The 26,972-nt window shown below is 47.1% G+C and overlaps 1 protein-coding gene across 1 annotated transcript in view; it reads right to left on the minus strand.

Annotated features, from left to right (window-relative positions):
* Window positions 1-16,212, minus strand: part of RALB (RAS like proto-oncogene B) — a 298,265-nt gene extending 282,053 nt beyond the window's left edge. Inside the window, exon 1 of the mRNA XM_086957107.1 lies at window positions 16,048-16,212. The gene's annotated coding sequence lies outside the window, so the exon portion shown is untranslated. The remainder of the gene's footprint in view (window positions 1-16,047) is intronic.
* Between the last annotated feature and the right edge of the window lie 10,760 nt (window positions 16,213-26,972).

A 26,972-nucleotide genomic window follows, 5' to 3' on the forward strand; every position in this document is an offset into this window, starting at 1 on the left:
ACGGAACAGATAGTCTACAGGGAACTCAAAAACCATCTAGAAACTAACAATATCCTTCACCCCCAACAATCAGGTTTTCGCCCCCAGCACTCGACGGAAACAGCTCTGATTGAACTGACTGATTCCATAAAACTACTACAGGACCAAAGAAGGAACGCTGTGCTGATTTTATTGGACCTCACAGCAGCGTTCGACACTATCTCTCACTCCATACTCCTGGACAGACTAAGGACATTGGAATCTCCGACCTGGCATTGGACTGGATAACATCCTTCCTAACAGAAAGATCACAATCCATCACACTCGGACCTTTCAGCTCTGCAGAGAAAAAGATTCGATCTGGAGTCCCACAAGGCTCCATCTTAAGCCCCCTGCTTTTTAACATCTACCTTATCTCCCTCATTTCCCTGATCGAATCATTCGGCATTACTGTTACATCATACGCCGACGACACCCAACTCATAGTCCCGTTAGATGATAACTCAACGAATGCCGAACAAAATCTTAAAAACTGCTTGAAAGACGTCTTCCTGTGGATGGAAACTAACCACCTGAAGTGCAATACAAGCAAGACAGAAATCCTCCCCATGGGGAAAAATGTCAACTTCTGTCCTAATCTTTGGTGGCCAGAGGACTCCACCGCTCCCCCCCAGACCGTTACAACAGCAAGAAACCTCGGAATCATATTCGACACTGACCTATCCTTTGACCAACATGTCAGGAATGTGGCAGGAAGCTGCTTCGGGATGATCAAATCCCTTAAAAAATTCTTTGATTTCCTACCAACGGATGCTAGAAAGGCGGTAGCGGTCGCGCTAATCCTCTCGCGCCTGGACTATTGCAACGGTCTAATGGCAGGTGTGAAAAAAACCACACTCAAACTGCAGAGCGTCCAGCATTCCGCCGCCAGACTGGTGCTTAAACTCCCCAGGAGGTCCTCAGCATCAACTGCTCTGAGAACCCTCCACTGGTTGCCTCTGCACAAAAGGATTCTTTTTAAGATCCTAATCGTTGCCTTCCGGGCTTTTAACTACACTGGCCCCAAATACCTAATTAAACGCTACCCACACTACAACCCCCAGAGGGCCCTGAGATCCTCCAACAACAACCTGCTAAAACTCGCCAAATTCAACTTAAAAACCAAAGGAGGTAAAACCCTGACCCATCTATCCTCCAGAGCATGGACCTCCATGCCCCACCACCTAAGGGCACAGACCAAAGAAACTCATTTTAGGAAACAACTAAAAACATGGATCTTCAGTCTCTCGGACGAGTATGTCTTGGCCGCCATCTAATCCTGCCTCTTTAACGACAACTGTATGCAAACTTTCCAGCTAGCGCCAGGATGCTCCTTCCGGAGCGATAGTTGCGCTTTACAAATACCAAATACCAAATCTGCTGGCCAGACGTATGGAGGAGTACGATAACAGGGCCCGACGGAACAACATCCGCCTGGTCGGGGTACCGGAGGACAGTGGCGCCGCTTCTATCGATTTACAGGTCGAGGAATTAATTGTGACCAAACTTGCTCCCGCAGGCCTCAGCAAGTTCTTTGCGGTTGAGCGTGCGTACCGCTTCCCAGGTGGACAGACCAAGCCGGGGGCTCCCCCGAGGCCTATTATTGATAGGCTATTCCACTTTCGGGACAGGGACGCCATCCTTCAGGCCTCTCGCAGGCATGGCCCGTTGAAATTTGACAACAGCTCCATTTCTATTTACCCTGATTTCACTCCTCAAGTGCAGCGGCAACGATCGGGATTCCTGGGAGTGAAACGTCGACTGAGAGACTTGGGACTTAAATATGTGATGCTGTTCCCAGCTCGCCTTCGCATCGAGTATAGAGAACGTACTTTCTTTTTTGATCAACCGGACAGTGTTAGCGACTGGCTGGATTCATTGCCTAAGGAGGACGCCGAGAGCAGGGGCCCCGGAGGCGCGGACGGAGGTGCATCGGCACAGGAATGACATTTGGGTACTGAGGTCCGATTCTGGGTCATAACTATTTGCAGAGTATTTTCTATATGCTTTCACTGTTAGGCCCAGGGGTGGGGCGGGATGGGGTTGTCTCTCCCTTCCTCCTCAGGGGGTTCTTTGTGTAGATTTTCTGAAGGGGCGACAGGCACACTGCAGTTTGGGGTGGCTTATGAGTCAGCAGGGGTGCAGGGTGGGGGGTGTTGTAACGGGTTCTTGGTTAGGGGGTGGGGGGAGGGGTCTTGGTCGTTTTTTGTGTTCTATGTTTTGTTTCTCACATGGTACTTTTTCATCTGCTTGTATCCTTGCTCTGAGGTTCTGGGAGGGGATGGTTTGGGGGTCTTACAGGGATGGGGGGTGACATGAAAGTGCTGTCTTGGAACGTTAATGGTCTGGGAGACAGGATTAAACGTGGTATTGTGCTTCAATTTATTAGACGCCATTCCCCTGATGTGGTTTTACTCCAGGAGACCCACTTGATAGGGAATGCTTGTAAAGCCCTGGATCGCCGAGGATACCGACTTGTGGCGCACGCTGGTTTTACATCCGGTTCCCGGGGGGTTGGTATAATGGTGAAATCCTCTTTGCCCCTTGAGATAGATGAAGTCGCTCTCGACGATCGGGGTCGATATGCTGCTGTCTCGGGGAGATGGGAGGGGAGGCTGATTGTAATTGTTGCGGTTTATGTTCCTCCGGGACTCCAGGCTACCACTTATGCTGACCTTTGCAGGACTCTTCTAGGGCTTCCGGATGATGTCCTGATCATGGGAGGGACTTCAATTCGGTGGTTTCGGGCGAGTGTGACCGGCTACCCCCTAGGGTTCTGCCGTTGTCCCAGATGTGGCTGACTGAGCTGATTGAGACTTTTGGGTTAGTGGATGTTTGGCGTATGTTGCACCCCACACAAACTCAGTACACTTTTCATTCTGGTGCCCACGGCAGCCTCTCGAGGATTGATTACTTTCTGATGCTAACTGCTAACACCTCCTTGGTGCGTGGGGTCCGGCATCTCCCTAGGGGTATCTCTGACCATTCCCCCCTGCTACTTGAGGTTTCGGTGGGAGGCTCTTCTGGAGGTAGGGTCCCTCTTATCCATCCCTAGCACTTTAGGAATCCTCAGCTTCGCTCGGACCTGGTTAAGGCGATTGACTGTTATTTTGATGAGAATGAGGGATCAGTCGCTTCCCCTACGACTTTGTGATAGGCTTTCAAAACCGTTATACGGGGTTCCGTTTTGTCCCTTATTGCGGCTGATAGGAAGGCCAGGAGAGAAACTGTGTCAGCTCTTGAGGCGGAAATCACTACGCTTGAAAGTGAGTTGGGTGGTGATGATACACCTGCAATTTTGCACTCCTTAGCGCTGAAACAGGCAGACTATAGAGCCTTGGTAACTGACGCTGCTAAAGCGATGCGTATGAATCAGCTGGGCCGGCTTTATGATGTGGGTGATAAGGCTAGTAAGCTCTTGGCGTGGTTGGACAAAGCTGAGAGACTGAATCGTGTGGTGCCCGTAATAACCCGTGAGACTGGTGAGTGTGTGACTGATCCGGGGGAGATTGTTGAATGTTTTGTGGACCATTTTCAAACAGTATACAGATCTGTGAGTGACCGAGATGAGGCTGACTCCTGCTTGCTTTTGCGCGATATTGCGCTACCCTGCGTGTCGGAGGAGGATAGATTAGCTCTGGGCGCACCTATCACGGTGGATGAGATCGCTATTGCCATTAGGTCCCTGCGATCAGGCAAAGCAATGGGGCCCAACGGTTTACCTATTGAGCTATACAAGCTGCGACCAGACAAAATGGCGGCCCATCTGCGCACTATGTTTGTTGATGCATTCGAGGCGGGCCTCTTCCCTTCCGACCAGCGTCTGGCTACCATAGTAGTCATCTACAAGGATGGCAAGCCTCGTGATCGATGCACCTCTTATCGCCCCATCTCGTTGCTCAACGCCAAGCCTAAGATTCTGGCCAAGGTCCTTGCTAATCGTTTACTGACAGTGATTTGCGACTTGATCCATCCGGATCAGTCCGGTTTTATTCCCCATCGGAATACAGCTCTCAATCTTCCTAGACTCCACAGCGTTCTCGCGAGAGCTGAGACTCTTACTGAACCTGCTGTCGTGGCCTCCCTGGATGCCACGATGGCCTTTGACACCATTGAGTGGCCATATTTGTGGGCGGCCCTTTCCAAGTTTGGTTTTGGCCCTAGCTTTATTGCATGGGTGCGGCTCCTATATGAACAACCGTTGGCCCAAGTTGTAGTTAACGGAAGAGTTTCTGAATCATTTACATTGGGACGTGGCACCCGTCAGGGGTGCCCGCTCTCTCCACTTCTCTTTGCATTGGCATTGGAACCACTCGCGGCGTGGCTTCGATGGGAGCCCTCGATTAAGGGGATCCAGTGGACACCGGACCTGGAGGATCGCGTCTCGCTATACGCTGACGATATTCTTCTTTATTTCACCTCACCTCAGAAGTCCCTCAACGTGCTCTTCGATGTTCTCACCTCTTTTGGGAAGAACTCCGGGCTCGTTATTATTTGGACCAAATCATGTGTCTATGTTATAGCAGGGGTGCTGCCTCCGCTACCTCTTAGATTCCCGATCCAAGTGGCAGATATTGGCTTCAAATATTTGGGAATTTTCATTTATATGGACTCCTCAGTGTGCTATGACCGTAATCTCTATGCTCCTCTTAGTCGCCTTAAGCAGCAGGATGTACGGAGGTGGCGTGACTTGCCCCTATCTCCACTGGGACGGGCGGCACTTTTTAAAATTATGTCCCTCCCTAGGTTTTTATATGCCTTACAAAATTTTTTTGACCCTGTTCCCTCCAGTTACTTCCGTGAGGTTGAAGGCCTTCAGAGGCAGTTAATTTGGGACGGACGAGCTTGTATCTCCCTATCTAAACTCACGCTCCCATGGTACGATGGTGGCATTGCTCTGCCGGACATCAGGCGTTATTACTGGGCCTCACAATTGAGTGCGATTAACCACGTGACGTATTCCCCAGGGTCCACTCCCGCTTTCGCTATGGATAAACTCCTGTTGCCGGGCGGCAACTTCAATAGGGCCTTATACTCAAAGGCACTACTCTGACTCCTGGCTGGACCTACGAAATGCGCCGTGCGTGCATGGAAGGATTCGACTGTAGCCACAGGTTGGAGTGATAGATTGACGAGCATGACCCCCTTGTATGACTCTGAGCGGCTGGGTAGCCTGTGGCGGACGAAAGGGTTTGACAGATGGGACATGATCGGTATTAGCAAGGTGGAGGATCTTTGGGCCAGAGGCACAGTAAAGTCCTTTGAGGCCCTGAAGGTAGAGTATCAACTGGACGATAAGGAGTATTTTCGTTATCTTCAGGTGCGTCACGCCCTGCTCTCTGCCTTTCCCCCTGGGACGGAAGTCCCCAAGTCGTCCCCGCTGGAGGATCGTATTCTGGACAGCCTTGTGCCGGACAGTACGATTTCTTTAATTTATAAAAAGCTCATTAACACCAGGGCTGATCTTCTGGTGAAACTCAGGGCCTCTTGGATAGCAGATGGCCTCGAATTGGATGACGAGGACTGGCAAATGGCGATTTCCTCCCCCAAGGAGGTGGCTATTCCGGCTCGACTTCGTTTTGTGCAATTGAAGATCCTCCACCGAGTCTACATGACTGGTATGCGTCTGGTTCGGATGGGGTTCTCAACTGATGGGTTGTGTAGGCGTGGCTGTGGTATGGATGGCACCTTTCTTCATATTCTATGGGAATGTCCGGTTATTTCCGCTTTCTGGTCTAGAGTGCATGATGTAATGGGGCGAGTCACTGGGGTGCCTGCTTAATGTGTGGGAGCATACGGATTGTACGGCCGCTCAGACCTTTTGGATCACCCTGGGCAACATGGTTGCCAAGAGGGATATAGCGCAACTCTGGGGCTCCCACAGACCACCTGGAATAAGTGTCTGGAAAGATAACATGGATTGGTGCATGTTTCGGGAAAAGACAGTATATGAGGCTCGGGGTCGTCCCAAGAAATGGGGTAGGATCTGGTCACAATGGAACTAATACCGTGGAGACATCTGTACCCACCACTTGATTACACTGCTAACATTCCCTCATCCCCGTAATTGACGTTTCCTTAGACTAGCTACCATTCCTTTCTAATGCCCCTTTTCGCCATCTCCCCGCCCCTTGGAGAACTGTTTTCATTCTTAGAGATTGGTTTCCCCTTTCCCCCCCCTCTCAAGCTCTAGACATTGTTTTCACCATGTGAGTGTTTCTGTTGTTTGTTTGAACTTCATCAAAATTATAAAATGAAACCTCTGTGATCCTTTTTATGATGTTTTATGCCACTACACCGTAATGAAGCGACTTATGGCTTTGTCCGCAACGTAATGTGGTTGATTACTCTGTCGATTGTCAATGCGGCCGGCCCGATTGGGTTGTAGGCAGACGCTGTGTACTGTGCATTTGATAATAAAGGTTTTAAAAAAATATATATTAGCCATACTCTCTACATATATGGACCATTCACTCATTTATTTAAAAATTGGGTAAACTGTTATAGTATTGAAAATGTCCCTATTCTAATAACGATACCGTCTGTATAGTCTCTACGCTGTCCCTTTCGGGAAATCTGATTGTGGCCCCATATTATATCCATATGTCCATCTTTATGATTAGGCCCTTCTCTCTTTCATGAACGGGGGTCGTGCTTTCTCCTTTCTGGCACCCACCCTCTGGAACAAAATGCCCTTGAGCTTGCGAATGACTTCAGAACTTCAGAACACATCTTGAGCAAGAAACTCAAGACTTGGATCTTTTTCTAACTCAGCTGTCCATCCCCCGTCAGAGCCGTCTGCAAGCGCCATGAGACTCTTTGGGCGCGATATGTGCGAATTACAAATGTCATGACTTGACTTGACTATATAGTTTGTGAGTGAGTGATGTGTACTTAAATGCTAAAGTCTCATGCAAAAAAACGTATTTCAGTAAGTGCATCTGACTCCACAGCGACTTACAAACCTGTGGGTTTGTATATATGTAACCCAAAATTTTGGGAATGCATAAAATAAGATGCAATATATAGGATTACATTTTGGGTTGTGCATTAGACTATCAAAATAAAAACCTCATTCTCTCCATCATATATATTGCATCTTATTTATTCCATCATTAGTATCGATCACGCTAGGGGCAGAGGACGTTTTTGACGTATGCGCGTCTGATCCAGGAATAAGGCGGGTCTTTTTAAGCTTTGCCTCTCAGGAGCTTGGTATCACACTTGACATTACACTGGAGCAACGTGATGTGCCGTACTCTACACACACGAAGGTAAGAAGATACCGTAGTGGTAGGATGTTCTGTTAAGCTTGTGAATGGTATTGGTAGTGAAACGCTGAGAGTAAATGGGTTTTTGAATTTACGTTTCAGGTCGGGGATTTAATTCATCGGGGTATTTCTATACCGGAGTTAATAACAGGCAGTATTAGATAGTATTTGCACACTTTAGTAGTGTGCTTTGGTCTCTAGTGCTAGGTCGGCACATATATGAAAGAGAGAAGGGCCTAACCATAAAGATGGACATATGGAAATAATATGGGGCCACAATCAGATTTCCCGAAAGGGACAACGTAGAGACTATACAGACGGTATCGTTATTCGAATAGGGACGTTATCTCTATTGTAACAGTTTACCCAATTTTGAAATATAGGAGTGAATGGTCAATATATGTAGAGAGTATGGCTAATATATTTTATATGGCTTTCACAGAAACCAATTTTGAATAGAAAAGGACACTGAGATTTTGTTGATAACTTGAGGAAACGCGGCATAGATCGGAACCCCAATGCGGGTTGGAAATATCACCCCATTTCAAGTAGGTGTTGAATAATTTCAAATATAGGGTGGACAAATCGTTTTGGTTTGAGAGACAGCTCTATGAAGCAGATTGGCTTTGAGTGTAACTATAGCTGTGTATTTCTTCTTCCACATTACAGATTTCGATGCTTTGAAGGATATAGGTATTTATTTGGGTATATGTTGGCGGAAATGACGCTTGAGTTTCTTTCCACACTCACCTGTTCACTTGGAATTGACTACAGGGTCTATTTTAGAAGTATCAGGCATTTGCTCAGTCACCAAGCACTATACACAGTGCAGGCCAAAACAGCCAATTTATGATAGCACTTCACACAGTGTGTGAAACCTCTGGGCAATAAGGTTGCACTTACCGATATAAACAATTTGGAGCCCCTTACGCTATATCTCTCCATCGCTTTCGGGTTACAGATACCTCTTATTAAGAGATTTATGTACACAAATGTAATATGAAATTCTCTCCTTTTCGCTCTGGCACTGGAGCCCTTGGCCATAAGGTTGCGACAGGAGCATGCCTTCCTCCACTTGACGGACCGCTCTGCCCCTGCTGTCTCCTCGTGGGGCGTGGCCCCTGTCTCCGCGGTGCTGCCCCCCTCACCCCTTCCTATGCTTATGCTCCCTCCCAGCCATGTCGACGAGGGTCTCCCCTTCCCCCCTCCCCTTCGGGGAGTATTATCCGGCACACCCCTATAGGCTCTGCACCGATACCCCACGAACTGCCGCTATACTAGGTATTTGGGCCTGGGGCACTCACCTTCCCACGCACTGACACCTGGCAGAGCCACCACACTACACCACTACCATACATTATTATCGCACAGTCATGCACTACCGCTTCATTGTAACCTCGTTGGGATGGGCTTATTTTATTTTCTTTAGGGTTCTTGTTTTCCAAGTTACAAAAAAAAGAGCGGGACTCTTCACTCGCTCACAAAAAACCTGTTCGACTGCAGCACATCCTCCCATGGCCTTCTTCACCGGACGATGCTGAGATGTTATGTCTCTCTGTAATGTGCCGCCGGGCCCCCGGGATGCCGGCTACAAGGCTGTGTAATGTCATTCCTCTATTGCTGCCGGCCTCCGGGTTGTGGGCGACTCAAGCTGTGTATCCTACTGTACACTTATCAATAAAGCAGATTTGAACACCAAAAAAAAAAAAAAAAAAAAAAAAAAGGTTGCGACAGGAGGGGGAGATGTGGGGAATCCCAATAGCAGATACAATACATTGCGTGTCACTATACGCAGACGATCTTCTGATTTACGTTCCGGACATCACAGGCGATCTTAACCCAATATAGACAATGTTGCGGGATTTCGAAGAGACCTCGGGCCTTAGAGTCAATTGGGACAAATCAACGATTTTCCCACTCAGCCCCCATCTGGCACCCCTGGACGTCACGGTGGGCATCCAGAGACTTGTGTGGAGTACTGCAGCCCCCCGATATCTGGGAGTGCGGCTGTATCATTCCCCCGAGGATCTCTACGAGGGTAATCATTGCAAAGCGCTGGCAGGCCTACGGACGGCGGTGGGATTCTGGAAAACGCTACCCCTAGCACTCATCGGACGTGTAGCCATAGCCAAAAGGATTATGGTTCCTAGATTGCTCTATCACTTCACGAATCTTACTGTGATCCCACCGCGCTCCTTCTTACGGGAGCTAGACACACTACTCACAGCCCTGATATTGGGATGACCGCCATAGAGTAGCCTTGCGCACTTTGTTCTTGCCCACTACCCGTAGAGGACTGGGAGCTCCACCCTTCGAAGCATATTTCCTTGCGGCGCAACTCCAATGGCTATCTCACTGGACGGCAGAAAGGCACACGGGAGAAATAATAACCAATGAAGGCCAGCTACCCCTCCCCGCTATTAGAAGAATGTTATTGCCGGGCACCAAACCGGGCACACATCTGCTACAAGTTTCCACAGCCCGCAAGTGTATGTTGCAGGTAAACCGCATGTCGAAGGGACAACCATTGTATTCCCCGTTACTCCCCCTAGAGGGTTTCCCCCGGAGGGTCGAATACTACACCACAGGAGCCCTTTAGGTATGGACCGATCACGATATAACAGAGGTGGAGTCTCTGTTCCATGAGGGACAGTTGAAGACATATGCACAGATGGTCAAGTGGTATGACCTCCCACAGGGGCAAATCCTAATGCACAGGCATCTCTTAGAAAGCGGTCGCCAATACTGGGACCTTCGGGATGGGGAGCCCCCCCGACGCATCCAGTGCTGCACACAATACTGTGAATGGGAGCGGGCAGACATTTAGTCACCTGGCACTACAAAGCAATCCGGGAGCTGACTAACATTTCCCTTGACGGATTGCGGCAGACGTGGGAAAACTACGTAGGTCGGGCATTCCACGATAAAGAGTGGGAGCAAGCTTGGAATATCCTAAAAAAGGTCTCCAGAAATGCGCGTTTCAAAAACATACAGTTCAATGTCCTACACCGCGCGTATCTAACACCAGATAAACTGCACCGTTTCTACCCCGACACGCAATTCACATGCCCCCGATGCCAAACACCAGAGGCGAACTTTAGACACATGTTCTGGGATTGTCACACCATACAGCAATACTGGGACAAGGTACACCACATGCTCCAAACGACGGTCAATTTCCCGAACATTTCCACATGGGAACCATAAGCTCTGGGTGTCCTCCGGAAAAAAAAGTCTGAAAAATTACAATGGCGATTTGCGTCATTAGCCATCCTCTTAGCAAAGAGAAGCATAGCCATGCATTGGAGAGCCCCAACAGGGCCTCCGGAGGCAGCTTGGGTGGGCGCAATGAACAAACGGGGGACAGCGGAGGAAGAGACTCTGAGGGAGGAGGAAGTAAAGGGTACACGTAAACATCCAGTATCTATGGAATGGGCGCAGTTATTAACTCAAATCAAACAGGAGACGGCAGTGGGAAAAACAACTGAGCATCGCAGCTCCCACCCCACACCCCCTACCTGTCGCCCGCAACGCAGATCCCAGCTATACTGGAGTAACGTCTAGGCAAGTGGGTCGAATAGTTTGGGTGGAAAGCACTCCTGGGATTATTGTCCACCCCCACGGCAGATCTTTACCCCCCCAATTACCTCTTAACTCACCCAGCAGACCCTTAGCTAGTCAACTCGTCACCCGACACAACTGATCACCCTTGCCCGCCTGGTGCGTTCCCCCCCCCACCTCCCCCCAGGTTTTCCTTCCCACAGTTCACAGTTTTAAATCCCGTCTGCAGTTCCGATGCAGATTCAACCGTACAGAATAGATGTTCAGGCACGACGGCATACAAGAATAGAGAAGGGGGGCGATATACCAACATTCGCCAACACATTGGATCAGACACAGCAGACTATATTATCGCACAACGGGACTAACTAGAAGTAGATATGTGGACTATGGTACGATGACATTTTATGGGCTAGAAAATAAGCGGCATTGCCATTTGTAACTACTGCTGATGCTAAAAACACGCATAAATGTTTGTTAAACTGCGATATGTCTGATGTCTCAAATGGAACACTGCAATGCACAACCCCAATAAAAAAAATGTCAAACAAAAAAAGTATATTTTGCAGTAGTCTGGTTGCATGCATGTATACTGTCAACAGAGGTTCGGACTCTCGGAGAGTAGTGTTCTTGACATCAGCTCTGCTGGAGTCTAAGACAAAGCCTTCGTTTTATGTTTATTCCAAGGCTCGGTTCCCACTGGCCAGATGCAACAAGCTTTAAAATTCTCTGGAGAAAGCAGGATCCGCAGATGTCAGAGAAAAGGGGTTGCTACTTTTGTGAACTAGCACAGCAGGAAGTGGCTGCCACACCCCTTCCTCTTTTCCGACAGTGTTGCGTAGACATTTATCCTTCTTTAGAAAGCAGCTTGGAAATGTGCCGCATTCCGTCAATAAGGTAAAAAAAGATGCAGAACAGAAACCTTAAACATCCACAGGGCAGATATCCACCTAACAACACACCTGAGAAAAATGGAGAGTGAGGACAGCTGTCCCACAAATACATCTTAAAAAACAATGACAGAGACTCCAATTGATAATTAGAGCAGGTATATTAGACACTTTGTAATGGGCCGGTGCTGACTTGATTTATGGGTATTACATTTGTTATTGTCAACACAATTTGTGATGTTATTTGTTATGCCTTCAAGCGGCTTATGATGGCAAGCACTTGTATGTAATAAATAAATCTGACAAGCTATCACCATTATGACAATGCACTGCATTTTTGTATGTATTGCAATGGTTTTAAGTAACTATGCAAATAAAGTTTTTACTTACTTATGTATTCACTGCATTAACTGTCCTCTATCATTATAATAAACCTACTAAAATATCGACGTAGCCACTACAGTACCAGTGATTTTCAACAGCTCATGTTTACAACTGCAGGGCCCTGCATGCTTTAAGCAATCCTTGAGATCAAGGATCTTATTAAAAAGACAATGTCGGACCAAATGAAAACATTTGAACATTTAGAAATGCGTAATGCGCAGATTTAAAGAAAAACTGAGAAAAACTGTATTTGCCATTACTTTAATGGAAGTGAGAACATTTCAAGAGAGAAACCTGAAAGAAAATATGTTGACTTATATAAAACGGGACTATACCACCTAATCATGTATGTAAAGTGGTCAAGCCATTTTATAAGCTATTTCAAATACATCCTTTTCCCAACAAAAGTGATTAGTGGCATGAACGTAGCAGTGCAAAATACCCTTAGATTGTTTCAATCTTTTGGTTGATTGGCTGTGCGGTTTCTGTCTAAGCAGTTTCAACGAGAGGTTTTAGAGGATATAAAAGAGCAACCAAAGGAGATGCATAACTAATGACACTGTAACACCCTCTGCAGTTCACCATGGTACACTCGCAACCAGCCTTCAGATGTCAAGCAAACTCCTGCCTAAGAGGTGGTTTGGTTCCAAACTGTTTACACACACACACACACACACATTCTTGTCTTAAGTGTGGGAAGATTCACAAACGTCCAGCAACTGTCTCTTGCACAAATGTGTTGATCTTTTCACTCAAACAACTTTCCCTCTTGACTGTTCCTTTCAAAACGTAAATTAAATTGGTGCGAGTTGCTGCCTTCATTCAGGGCAGGTTACCAACCCTTCTGTTGCGTACATGGCTCTTAGAACGAGGTGAATGATGAATGGCATGCCGCTATAAATTAGACACATTTTGAAAGCCCGCAGAGAGTGAAAGGGTCATCTGATGAACCATCCTGACCTGGAAAGTTTCCAATGGGTGTTACTCTGACTATTTCAAACTTAGAGGCGAAGATTTTAAATCAACAAACCGGTTACTATTGATGCCTGACTAGAAGTGGCCATGTACAAGTCTAAGAAAATGTGTGGAAAGCAGCAACAAAAAAAAAAAAGAGCAGTCGTAAATTATCCAATAAACTTGCCATTATTTTCAAAGACAATGGGACTTGAAAATATTTAGGATTCTGCTGAAACGTCGATTAGCACACATCGAAGAAACAGCAAGTCAACTGTAGTTGAATTAATCGTATTGCTACCAATCTGCATAGACAGTATTAACAATCATTCCAATTATGTTTTCTCATCTGGAAAAAATGATCGATTTATGCAACCTCTTCTGAAGCCACCATCATTTATGTGGTGGCTATGTCCCTAGTACCCTGAAGCCATTTATGGTATAAATTAAGCATCTACAAACGAATATCAAATCAATTTATCATGCTCATAACATATTTAAACTTCAATGCCCTTCACCCAACCCGAGACCTGTCAACTATTAGCAAATATGCTAACAAATGTCAATTGCAAACTGAGAACTAAGGGAGTCACAAGGCTGTTTTTGCTGTTGCAATGTGCATAGACCAAAATAAAAACGCGAATAAAAAAACTCACAGCATACATTGCTCAGAGAAAGACGTATTCAGGGAGCTGCTCCTTAAAGGATGTATCCACTAGGCACCATCAGTCATGAAGTTTCACAGCTTTAAGAAGCGGTTGACAAAAACTAGAAGCTCTAAGTACAAAATGAGAATTGCCAAATAAATCCCACAAATTATCAATGCTTAAGAATATGAAATTTCTTAAGGGGGTTGCTGCAATCCCCAAATATTTAGGACCTCTGTCAGACCATCTTCTCGGTCATTCTAGAAGCATTCAAACACTCAAAGATATCCTCACCATGCACTCCTTCCACTACACCCCCCCCCCCCCCCCCCCCCCACCCCCGGTCCCTTAGAAAATATCTTAACCAAACAAAATATGATTCTTTAGTGGATAATTATTCAAGTTTTGCACTGTAAATAATATCACCACTGGTGAAATGTTCATGTTCAAAATTCAACAGAAATCTTCCGGATAACCTCTAAGAGTTTATAGAGGTATATTTCACAAAGCATGCCAAAAGACAACTTCAAGCTTGTTAACAAGGTGATAAACGGCATTAGGCACCAAGCTGTGCTCTTTTCTTAGATACCAGTTGGAGGGGTGGAGTATTAGTGTTCTTGTCTTGACCAACTAATAACATTCAGTGCAATGTAACATTTGTAACTGTCCACATACCAATATTATCCAATCCTAGACCAAAAACATAATTTAGTAGGTTTACTTGTGTCTTTACAGTAGGAATACTGGTGAGTAATATTTGTAGCATGGGCAAAGGTACATGTCAAAATGCAACAATTGATGAATATACAACAATGAACATAAAGTAAGATAGCATAGCTGGTTCAGAAATCTTCCAAACCTGTCAAATTCTTGCTATGTTTCACCAATACTACAAACTAGAGTTTTAAGATTAGCAAATACATTTTCGTTATTCAAATGAGACCAAATAAGGCGTATAGCATTACTTGCTCGTTTTTCTCTCCATAATCAGGCAAAGACTTTGATAAGAACAATAGGAAGCAGTGAACACAGAAGTCTTCCTAAAGTTCCAACCCACACTTCTCTAGAAAAACAAATCCGGATCAGTGATAAAGAGCGAACTACCACAATAATATGCTCTATCGGTTTAGCTGTCTAATCTGGAAAGGCACTATAAAATGAAAAGTTAATTTAAATTTACAAATAAAACCTTGTTACATAAAAGAAATACCTATGGCTAAAAAAAATGTTAAAATGTGCCATTCTGGAATGAGAATTATTTTTGCTTCTAGGAAATAAGTATAATCCTACATTCCAAAAAGGTGTATGTAAAATATCCCTGTATCAAACGTGCTCTGTTTAAATTGAAAAGTATGATTTCCACAAGCAATCGTTTTGAAGTTACTTACAAAGTTATTTACAAGTGTTTTGCTTACTTACTCAAAGCCACGGCAATTGAGTGTTAGATGACATCCTTACCGAAAAATCGTTCATTAATCGGTTCGTCAACATAACAAAATTGACTGCATGAAGCCCAGGGGAGAAGAGGATTGGTTAGTAGTCACATATGGACCGTGTTGTCACAACGACACAATGGCTGTCAGTGCCAAAGTTTTGGAATCCAGAGCATCATATACAAGCAGATACAGCACCATTAAAACCTGATATTTCGACGTGTAGCTTTATTGTAAAATTCAAAATTGCAGCAGCGATCCTCAACAGAACTTTTTCAATCGGCTGCGTTTTAATGCTAAATTAGATCACGGATTATTGTATACGTTGCCACACTGAAATAGGACATTAATTAAAAATACGGTACTTGCAGAAGACAGAACTTTCCTTAATGGATTATTGGAAGAGTATTTCAAATAAGGCACCTCTAAATGTGGCACAATTTTACATACCGATGCTTAAAATGAGTGATTAGAGTCGAAGAAGAATGAAGTGTTAAGGCATGGTGATAGTAGTGGGAAACAACAAGAAGATGCAAAGTGACACGATCGTGAGTGTCCAATCGAGTGGACGCTGATGGGGCAGGGTGAGATGTCACCTATGACTTTCATAATGAAGCGGTTGCAGTGAGTAGAAAACAAGCAATGGAGGAAGGGGGAAAACATTCAAGAGGGGGTGATTGCTGGGAATAATAGCTGGTTTGGAAGAGGAAATGGGGGGCATAGATGTCTGTCTGAGATAACTGAATCCGTAGTATTCGTGGAGGGCGTTAACTATGCCTGTGTGGGATGGTTTTGTCGGGCGGTGGCTCAGGCATGCCTGCTATACGTGATAACATGTCAGCACCACCGACCCTCACTGTCAGCGCTCAGCCCAGCTTTCCCTCCTCACCTGCCCTCTCTGCTCCAACTGCTGTCACTCACGGCTTTCCCCAGACGGTGGCAGCGGCTCTCATGGAGGTCTCTCCAGCTCACACACACTACCCAGTCCTCCGCTCTCAACCCGTGCTTCCGCCCTCCGCTGCCGTATGCCAGGTCTGAAATCTAAAACAAGCACAATCCCCAATGGAAACAACGACATAAACAAGCACGAGTTCTACCAAAAAGCCCACAGTAGATCCTCACTTCGATACTAGCGAAACATACGACGGAAGAGAAAAATGTATTGACATTAAATATATAGCTCTATCAAAGTTCAAATACGCACTTGGAACAATTATCACATTATATGTGCTCGTTAAGTTTTCAAACAGATTAATTAAATGGAAGATGCACTAAATCTTTCTGACTTGCTTAATTTAATTTACTTACTATTTTTTTCAAGCTAAGACCCTTAAATAAAAAGTTATCATTGAATAGCTTTCTCAGTTAGACTGTTCTTGTTCACTTTACGGATAAACATTGACTTCTAAGATGGCCACCACGTCGCTAACACTAAACAGTGGTTCTGCATAGATGGACAGTCAGTCCCTAACTTTCACGTATTGAGAACAATTACTGTCCAAACTTGCTTACTGTCAAACTGTTGAAAGAATCTAGTTTTCCGATGGTAATCTAAAAGCGAGAGCATAAACTAAGATACTGAAGCAATACATGTGAAAAGAACAGTAAAAATGTGGATTTAGCGAACAAAAATAAAAAGTGCGAGAACAACCTCAACATGTTAGCACACATTGACAAAGCCACTAGGTTTTGTCTCGTCTGACAGCCTTTTGGCTTTATCGTGGTTTGTTTTATTTTTTGTCATGTTTATTGCAAAACTTTACGTTTGGAGAAGCTACCAGCCCCTTGTTAAGCCAAAAAATTGACTTAAAGCAAAATTAGTTTTTTTGCCTCAAAAGCACACATTGACATAGAAGTCCCTGGCTCTGAGAAAAACTACTTTGTGTTGTGTATGAGATCCTGGACCCTATGAAATACGCATAGAAAGTTAGCCAGTGGAGGAAGTGGGATCATCCATTGCCCTATGTTGTGCTCTGTAGGGTAAAGAAAAGTGTGAAAGACAACAACAGAATGCAATTTTTTTTTTTGGGGGGGGGGGGGTATTATGGCAAGAACTGCCGACTTTGGCACTGGTTCGAATCTCAGCATCGACTGAACATCCTATAATTCTGGGCAAAGCACTTAACCCTCCCCATGCCTACAAAAAGTGAACATCTGTAATGTGAGAAGCTCTTCGAGTCTGCCCTATATAAAACTGTTTAAAAAACAAAACAAAACAATGGTTAAAGAGTGCTGGATAAAAGCTCCTTCAAATAAGTGTAGCATACAAATAATATTGGTAAAAGAAAAAGATCATGGTCATCGTCAGAACTGCACCTGGACCATGAACCCTCAGGGTAGGACTGGGACAGGAAAAAAAAAACAAAAGATGATCTTGGCCAATCATGCCAGAACTGGAACAGAAAAGAGGCAAGAGGGAGACAACACACATTGGCGAAGCCATCAAGTCTCTCCCCTACAAGTCCTTGCTTTTGACTTTGCCAGTGAAACTGTGGTTCGCTTGCCAGCGCATGTGTTAAGATGCATGTGCACACATGGCCAGCAATGTTGCAGTCGGTTTTCACTAATGAAAACTGATACCTAATTTCAATATGGCCAACAATTTGCACGCATGCATCAATCAATCAATCAGTATTTGTTGAGCGCGACTACATACCCGCTAGGGTCTCAAGGCGCTAAGGGGGGAAGGGAAGGCGGGGCAGGTCCTGTTGTGCAGTGAGGTTCCGTCAAAGAGCCAGGTCTTGAGATCCTTCCTGAACTGGGTTTGCGACGGGGATAGCCTGAGGTGGAGAGGCAGGGTGTTCCAGGTTTTGGTGTCGAAGTAGGAGAATGTGATACCCTGGGTGGGGAGAGGCACAAGGAGCCTAGAGGAGGAAACCAAGGGGCAATCCCTGGGACGTGCGGTCGGGGCTTCAACCATCTTTAGGGGCTCGGGCAAGGTAGGCCCAACTACCGACAGCGGAGCTGCAATAAGAGACGTCTACTCAGGTGCTCCGTTTGTGCCGTCAGTCATGTCCACTGACGTCACCCTTTATTATATACTCCCCAGTCTACGCCCCGCCCAGGGAGTTGAGTGCGTTACAATGTATTGCAGTGGCCGATTGGCTCACTACATCCCATCCAACCCAAGAACTTTAAACAACACATAGAACACAATGTCACTCGATCACCTTCCGGAGACCTCCTCCTGTACCGGTCCTCCAGCACCACACCTGATCGGCCTTCCTCCGGGAGGCCTTAACACAAAATGTCTCGCAGCCTGGTACTCGGCTCCGGATTGTTGTGTAGCCCCTAGTGCGGGTGCCTACCCCGTTCTTCTCCGTTCTCAGCACCCCAGTGGTTGCTGTCTCGACTGTGGTCAGGATCACTTCGCTCGACCACCCCCCTCGGTCTTTCAGAGGTAGCCTCAACTGTCGGGCTCCCTTCTCTTGGCACTTCTGCTTCTCCTTCTTCCCACACTTCCATTTCAGGCTCCATGGCCACCTCCCTGGGACCAGGAGCCTTTTTGAACCAAGACATGTTACGGGCTATACGCTGATTTCCCTTCTCCGCAACGACCAGAGTACCTTTGATCTGCACCACCTTCCAGGGTTCATGCTCGAATGGTGTGCAAAACCTTGGTCCCAGGTGTCGTCTTTTCCTACCACATAGTCTCCTACCTGGATGTCGGCCGGACGAGCCCCTCTTTTCTTACTGGCCCGGTCATTGTTACTTTGGCGGCGGGCCTGGTACCGCTCCACCTACAGAACCACAGGGGTCCACACTCCACTGCTGGGTATGCCATCACGCACAGCTCTTTTTAGCAGTAGATCTTTGGGTGCACATTTGGTCGTACAGTGAGGTGTTTGACGGTAGGCCCTCAAAAACTGGTGCAAGCAGGTTTCCAGATTTACACCTTGAGCCACTCCAATCCGTAGGGCTTTATTTAATGTCCTCATGAAACGCTCTACATCTCCGTTGGCTTGAGGCCTTTGAGGCGCTATTTTCGATGTCATATGCCATGCTGGTCGAATTGCGGAATTCCTGTCCTTGAAACAGCAGCCCATTGTCCGTTCGGAGCTCCTCCGGAAGTCCCAGCAGGGCAAAAGTCTTCTCCAGTGCCGGCTGAAGGCATTCAAAGGCCGACGAGGCAACCACCTCCACTACCGGAAATTTCAAATGGCTGTCCACAAACACCACCATGTGCGTCCCTTCTGGAGAACTCCCAAAGTCAAAGCTCATTCGCGCCCAGGGTGACATACTTGGGCTCTCCATTGTGATCGGCACTTCGGGCGGGTCAGCCCATTATCAGGCACGCATGGCATCTCCTTACGTTGTCCTCCATGGGCCGATCCACATCAGGAAACCATACGTTAGCTCGCAGGTGGGCCTTTCTCTTCTCGGCCCCCTGGTGCACCAGATCTACTGTCCGACCTCGTAGTGCCACAGGTATTAACATGCAAGGGCCTGCAAGATTATGTCATCCCCGCCGCACTCAGCTCCTCTCGGCACTTACACAGGCTGTCCCAGTATTCCTTGTCGTCGGCCGATCTTCTGTCATTTCCACTTAGGAACCACTTCCAATGATGATCACGTAGCGTGCGTGCAACAGACTGCAAGAACTCATCTTGCAGCGACGCCTTCTTGATGTCTTTGAGCAGCAAAGCTTGGGGGCGGGCCTCTTCTAGCAGTTGTCTCACAAATATATCAGCTCCTTCATCGGCTTCCGGGCCTCTGGATTCCAATCGGAGCAAGAGGGAGTTGTGAGAGATAATCAGCCGGGTTGGTCGCCCCCGGGTGGTATACCACCTCCAACCGGTATTGCTGATTCTGAACAGCCCATCTCTCAATTCGCGGAGGCCCATTCCTTGCTGTTCCTGCAAAAAGAGGTACCATTGGCTTGCGGTCCGTCACCACTGTGAACGTGTGCCACACATGTAGATGTTGAAGTGTTGACACACCCACCGGATTGCCAAGGCTTCCCTCTCAATCTGGCCATATCATGTTTCCACCGCTGTGAGCGCTCGACTGGGTATGCAATGGGCACCTACTCATCCTGGTCTGTCTTCTGTAGGAGCACGGCTCCAAGGCTCACCGGGCTAGCACCCACGATCAGTTCTGTGGCCGCTCCCGGCCAAAAGTAGGCTACAGTAACACCCTTCAACAGTGCCTTCTTTATGTCGGCAAACGCTTGTGCTTCCTTATCAGTCCACTGCCACATTACGTCTTTTTTGGTGAGTTGCCAGAGCGGTTCCGAGATAGTGGCCAACCGAGGAATGAACCGGCCACAGTAGTTAGCCATCCCTCGGAAACTCCGCGCTTCGGCGGGCGTTTGAGGAATGGCCGCCATTCTGATGGCCTCCACCTTGGCCGGATCAACCTGCAAGCCCGTGCTGAGAACTGATACCCGAAGAACTCGACCTCGGTGGCATAGAAGTCACACTTTGTTTGATGAAGAGTTAGACCTTGCTCCACCAATCGTTGAAGAGTGGCTCTCAACCTCACATGGTGCTCCTTCAGCGATTTCGAGAATATCAGAATGTCATCGCTGACATTGATGACGCCCACTAGGCCAGATGGAGCCTCCCGAACTGCCTCCTGAAACACTTCCACCACCGAGGGCACCCCAAAGCTCTGACTTTTGAAGCGGCGTAACCTCACATGTGTGGAGAAAGTAGTGATATATCAGCTTTCTTCCGTGAGCATCAGTTGATGATAACCAGAGTTCAAATCCACTTTTGAGAACCACTGTGCCCCATTGAGATCTGTTACGATTTCGTCAATGGTCGGGGTGATATGCCTCCCGGTGGATGGCCTTCTTCGGCAGCCTCATATCCAGGCACAGCCTGATGGCCCCAGGCTGCTTCGGCTTGGGTGCTAATACCAGAGGTGACACCCACGGCGTTGGACCGGACACCTTCTCAATTATTCCCTCACGTTCAAGACAGTCCAGCTCAGCTTCAACCAGTGGTCTTATATGGAAGGGCACCCTCCGGTGTCGAAGCGCCACCAGCTGGACTGACTCATCAATGTGGAGCTGGACCTGGACTTCTTTCAGGCAGCCCAGCCCCGGAACAGCTCAGGGAATTCTTCGAGAATCCGGTCCGCCTGTGACTGGTGAAAGTGCTTCGCGAACATCACCAGCCCAGGATCCTCAGCTGTGTAGCTACTTAGCAACGATCTGGCCCGATCAAAGGTGACATAGAATCTAGTAGTAGTGACTCTGTCCTTGTACTTTGCTTCTGCATCAATGACCCCCTGCAGCAGAATCTGAGTGCTCCCTCCGTATGAGAGAATTTTGTCGGCAGTTGGCATTAGCCATGGTCTCGGGCTTAGCCTCCTATATTGATCAGCATCAAGTATGTTCACGGACGCCCCAGTGTCAATCAGCGCCCTTACACAAGACTCCCCTATCCATACTTGGCACGTAGGCGGTGGTCTCTTTGTGGTGTTCACCCCCGGATGTGTGAGATGACAAACACATTGTCCTCCTCGTCCTCAGTGACGACTGCTGACCCCGCCTGTTCAAATCTTCCTCTTCCTGCACTGTCTTAGCCGAATTCGTGATTCTCTGTCCTGAAGGCCTACCTCCGCCCTGCTGTTGTCCACTCTGGCACACCTGTGAGAAATGTCCATATTTATTGCATTTGAGGCACTTCTGCCCTTGTGCGGGGCACACTCTTTGGGCATGCAACCCCATGCCGCAGTTCCGGCATTCTCGTCTTTGGCGCCTGTCTTCCTGTTTAGCACCCGCTCCAGTCCCTCGGCAATATGCTTTTTTGAGCACCTCGACCCTCTCTTCCTTGATGGGCATAGGGAACACCGGTTGAACTCCAGCCGACTTCTTTGCCAACGCCACTTCCATCTCGCTTGCTTGTACATCTGACAGCTCATGCGATCTCCCCAAGATCAGTATCTCGTCCAACATGATCCCCGGATGACGTAGGATCAGTTTGCGCAGCTCTATGGACTTGCACCCTGCAATCACCTGGGCCCTGGTCTCAAACGCTCATCAACCCCCATACACGTGCTGGCCAACTTCCTCAGTCTAGCAAAGAACATGTAAATCAGCTCATCTTTGCGTTGCTTTGCCTGCCGCAGCTTGAAATGCTCAAAGTCCAGTTGACCTGCGGATCAAAATGGCGAATCAGGGCCCAGACCGCCTTTTCATAGTCATCGCTATCACCAGTGTCAAGCAGATCTTGGAATAACTCATAGAGCTCATCGCCACCTATCAACAGCATCAACAACCTCTTCACCGCGTTGTCAGTCTCTTGTGTGGCGCCGAAGTAGTTTTACAACTGCCCCAGCCACTTCTTCCTGCGCGGAGCCGCCGTCGTGTGGTCCTCAAGCTGACTGAACTCTGGGACGGACTTTGCAGCCGTGCGACCCGGCTGCCCTGCCGCCACCTCTGCTCCCGGGGCAGCCACTCTCCCTGGTGAATCCGGCATCACTGCCGGGCGCTACTCACCACGCCGCTGGGGCAGTCGCTGGCCAATGACTCAACGACACTCCGGCCTCACCAGGCCACGCCTCTCCTTATCCGAGCAAGCACAGGCATTGTCGAATCTTCCTCGGGTCCAGCTCTTGTGGATCTGAGGGACAGTTCGGCGGAGGGGAGGTGTCTGGTGGGTATGTGCTTTCTGCTCACAGCACCGAGAAGAGAACATGTCTGGATGGGAGGTCGGTCCTTTAGAGTGGCGGCGGCGATAGGCTGGAACAAACTTCCCACCAGTCTCCGCCTGGAGCCATCTGAAACAAAATTCTGCCGTCAACTGAAAACACACCTGTTCTCCTTGTAAGTCTACATTAGTGTTTCTGGCTATGTACTGACCTCTCCTCTGGCGAGCTCGTTCTCTCTTTAGCGCGGGGACACGCCGGGATGGCGTAACCATAGCGCTTTATAAATGTCTTTATTATTATTATATGTGGAATGAGAGGCAATGGTTCAGGTATGCTGGTCCAATGTCGTGGATGGCTTTGTAGGCGTGTGTGAGAATCTTGAACATGACTCTTTTGTTGACTGGGAGCCAGTGAAGTTCTCGTAGGTGTTCAGAGAAGTGGCAGTGGCAGGGGATGTTAAGGACCAGTCTGGCTGTGGCCTTTTGAACCTTCTGTAGTTTCCTGAGGAGTTTCTGTGTGATGCCTGAATAGAGGGTGTTTCCACAGTCGAGTCTGCTACTGATGAGGGCATGGGAAACCGTCTTTCTGGCCTCAGTGGTGATCCATCTGAAGGTCTTTCGGAATAGGCAAAGCATGTGGAAGCATGATGAGGAGTTGGCGTTGATCTGGTGGTTCATCATGAGCGCCGAGTACAGTGTGATGCTGAGATTTTGTGTTTGGTCTGTGTGTGTGTGAGGGAGTCCTAACGCAACGAGCCACCAGGAGTCTTACCAGGCTGAGGTGTTGGGCCCCAGGATGAGTACTTCGGTCTTGTCCGAGTTGTTCTTCAGGCAGCTGTCTCTCATCCAGGTAGCAAATGCCTTTATGCCGTCATGGAAGTTGTTTCTGACGATTGTAGGTTAATTTGTAAGGGAGACGATCAGCTAGGTGTCGGCATAGGAGATGATGTTAAGTCCATGGTTCCTGACTATTGCTGCAAGCGGGGCCATGTAGACGTTGAAGAGGGTGGAGCTCACGGAGGAGCCTTGGGGAACTCCGCAACCGAGCTCCGTGGGGTCTGATAGAAACAATGGAAGTCTGACTCATTTTGTTCTACCGGTGAGGAAGGCTTGGGTCCAGTCCAGGGCTTTGTCACGGATGCTGGCGTCGTGGAGTCTTGTGCTTAGGGTGCGGTGGGAGACAGTGTTGAAGGTGGCCAAGAGGTTCAGGAGGATGAGGGCTGCTTTTTCTCCCCAGTGGAGGAGTAAGTGCAAGTCATCAGTGGCGGCGAGGAGGGCAGTCTCAGAGCTGTAGTTGATTTGACAGCTAGATTGGGAGGAGTCCAGGATGTGGATGGCTTTGATGAACTCGGAGAGTTGGGTTTTCTTGATGACCTTGGCTGGGAAGGGAAGCAGGGAAATGAGTCTGAAATTCTTGAGGTCTGTCCGGTCGGCGGACGGTTTTCTTAGCAGGGGGTTGATCTTGGCGTGTTTCCAGTCTTTGGGGAAGGTGGCTGTTTTGATGGAGAAATTGATTGTGCGGCTTAATATGGGGACAATGGAGGTGGTGGCTCTGTGGAAGATGTGATATGGGCAGGGGTCCGAGGGTGTTCCGGAGTGAATGCTCTTCATGGTCTTGAGTAGGATCTGTTGGAGGGTGGTTGAGTCGTGTGTGGTGGTGGCAAAGACCAAAGGGAGGGGCCGGCCACCTGACACCACTTCCGGTCAGGGAAAGGGATGGAGCAGATCAACGAGAAGTAGGAGGACATGCCTACAAGTACGAGAGTATAAAGAATAAAGAGATTGCAAACCCCCGTCTGTTTCCTGAGATTCCTTGGGGTCCAGGGCAAGCGTGTGACATGCCATCTGGCCACACGAAGGTGGGATTAACAGATCACCACTAAGTGTGTGTGCCTGTGCCCGCGCAACAGAAAAAAACAGAGCCAGGAGCCCACCTTGGTCCTCCTGCCGAACGGGAAAAAGCGCAACATCGGTTGCCCACACCGGTCGCGGGAAGAGTCACTGCACCAAGAGCCCATCCTGGTCTACCTGCCAAAAATACAGCGCAATGTCATGTGTCCACCCCGGTCGCAAGAAGAGTCACAGAGCCACTACGCTACCCGGTCCGCTTGCCAAAAAGAAAACGCGAACATGTTAACAAGACATTTGGAGACAATAATTATTTGTACTTGAATTAAACAACTCATTAGATGTCCTGAGATTTTGCTTTTTGAATTTAAGAATAAACATGACAACTCCCAAACAATTCAAGTCAACACAGTCGAGAGGTAACTGGTGTATTTGACCTTTCTAAGGCCTAGGTGTGTACAATGTCTGTAAAAACAGAGAGGGACCCAGAGACCCAAAGGAGTAGGGTACCAAAAGACAAGTCTGTCAAAAAGAATCCCCTTTGGGTGAATATGAGAGTAAACCACAGTTTTCTATCAAACAAACACATATACATACAATAAGGAGCAATAAATGATTAACATGAATCAGACATACAAAAGATCTTGTACATTTTATTCATAGGAAAAACAAATAAAAAAACAGTACATTGTCAGAATAAAAATTCATAACAAAATGTGGGACAGTACATAGGGAAAATGGTTCCAAATTAAAAAGCAGAGAGAGCCACCAGTATTATAATAACATGTGATTAAGTAACTCCAGGTCTATAAATTCCACAATTTTGTAGGAGTTTCTTATCTCTTGTGGCCTAGTGCTCCTCGACCAGAATAGAGCATCAACGCGTTTCGGTTTATGGCACATATACTTCCAAAGCCAAAAAACCTTCTTCAGGAAATAACAATAAAATATCCCACAGAACCACAATGTCTGGAAGAAACAAATACATACAATAAGATATACAAACTCTTGACTGTCTAATTGCAGATGCAACAACATGTAATACAGTACTGCTCCTTAAACAAACACAATGTCACAAACCATGCACATATCTGCAGAAATACATCACATATATTACACAAATAAATAAACAACTTTTGATATGCCTGTTAAATGTGTACTAGTGCATATACGACATACCAGTTACTTCGACTCGGTGCATATATAGGGCATTGATTTGTAGATATATCTACACCTAACAAGGCCAGTGTTTTTAGGTCCAATGATAGGTGCGAGAGAGAATAGATATCAATCATATGTCCTTATAAATATTTTGAAAAAGATATAGATCATTTACCTTCGTGGAAATTCAAAACAAGTGTTGTCTTAAATACGGCCACTTCTATTACTTCACCACCTTCTCGGTGTGTCTACAAAGAAATATTCATCGTCACTAAAGACACCCTCTAAATATCTATATAAAGTGATTATTCTGCTATCATTTGTACGGGATGCATTAGAGATGTGCATGCTAGGGGAACAACTTATACAATTAAATGCAATGGTAGCTTGGTGTTACGGGAGGCTTTTGCGTCTTATTGCCTAATATGCCCCCCAATTGTATAAACAACCAAGCACTGGAGTGCCCGTGGTCCTAGTACGATCCAACCGAAACTCCATTAACAAAAGCGACACTAATTTAAGGAAACATTTAAAACAATGAACATTATGTAATTGCAGGTACGGCTCAACAATTATCTATGGACCGGGTAACAAACATTAGGGAATGTTGGGTTAGAAACACCGTGATAGGAAAATCCCAACGTTTGGACGTGAGATATCCACACTAAACATGTATACTATAATGCGTCACTCAGGGTCACAATGTTAACTTGAAAAGTAATGGCCAAATATAAGTACCTCAGAATAGTAGTACGATGCGCATAAAACTATGCTGCATCATAATGATGAAAGACGGCAAAAAGTCACGTCTTCAAGATTAGCCTTCCTCCCGGTCAGACCGCCCGCAGTCTACAAAAAATATAAATAGTGCGGAAACTCCAGGTTAGCACAATACCGGAATCGTGATACTAACCAATATTCAAAAGGGGTCCCTATCATACTATCAACCAAATAGCACGTACCTGCAGGTCAGATTGATGAAGTAGTAACGTGGGGTACTGCGTGGTAAGACCTCCGCTATTAAGTGAAGTCTGATGTAGGGCGGTTTATATCGTAAAAAAACGCGCGTTTGGGATAAAGCAAATCCGGGTTAGAAACAACTTCCGGATAGTTTTTAACCGTTGTACTACCTGTGTATAACCGGGATCCCGGTAGTGATGGGTAGGCGAAAGGGCACTGACCGAGGCTCTGAGAACCATTAAAC

Source organism: Lissotriton vulgaris, chromosome 2_1 (assembly GCF_964263255.1).
Source record: "Lissotriton vulgaris chromosome 2_1, aLisVul1.2, whole genome shotgun sequence".
In the NCBI taxonomy this organism is placed as follows: Eukaryota; Metazoa; Chordata; class Amphibia; order Caudata; family Salamandridae; genus Lissotriton; species Lissotriton vulgaris.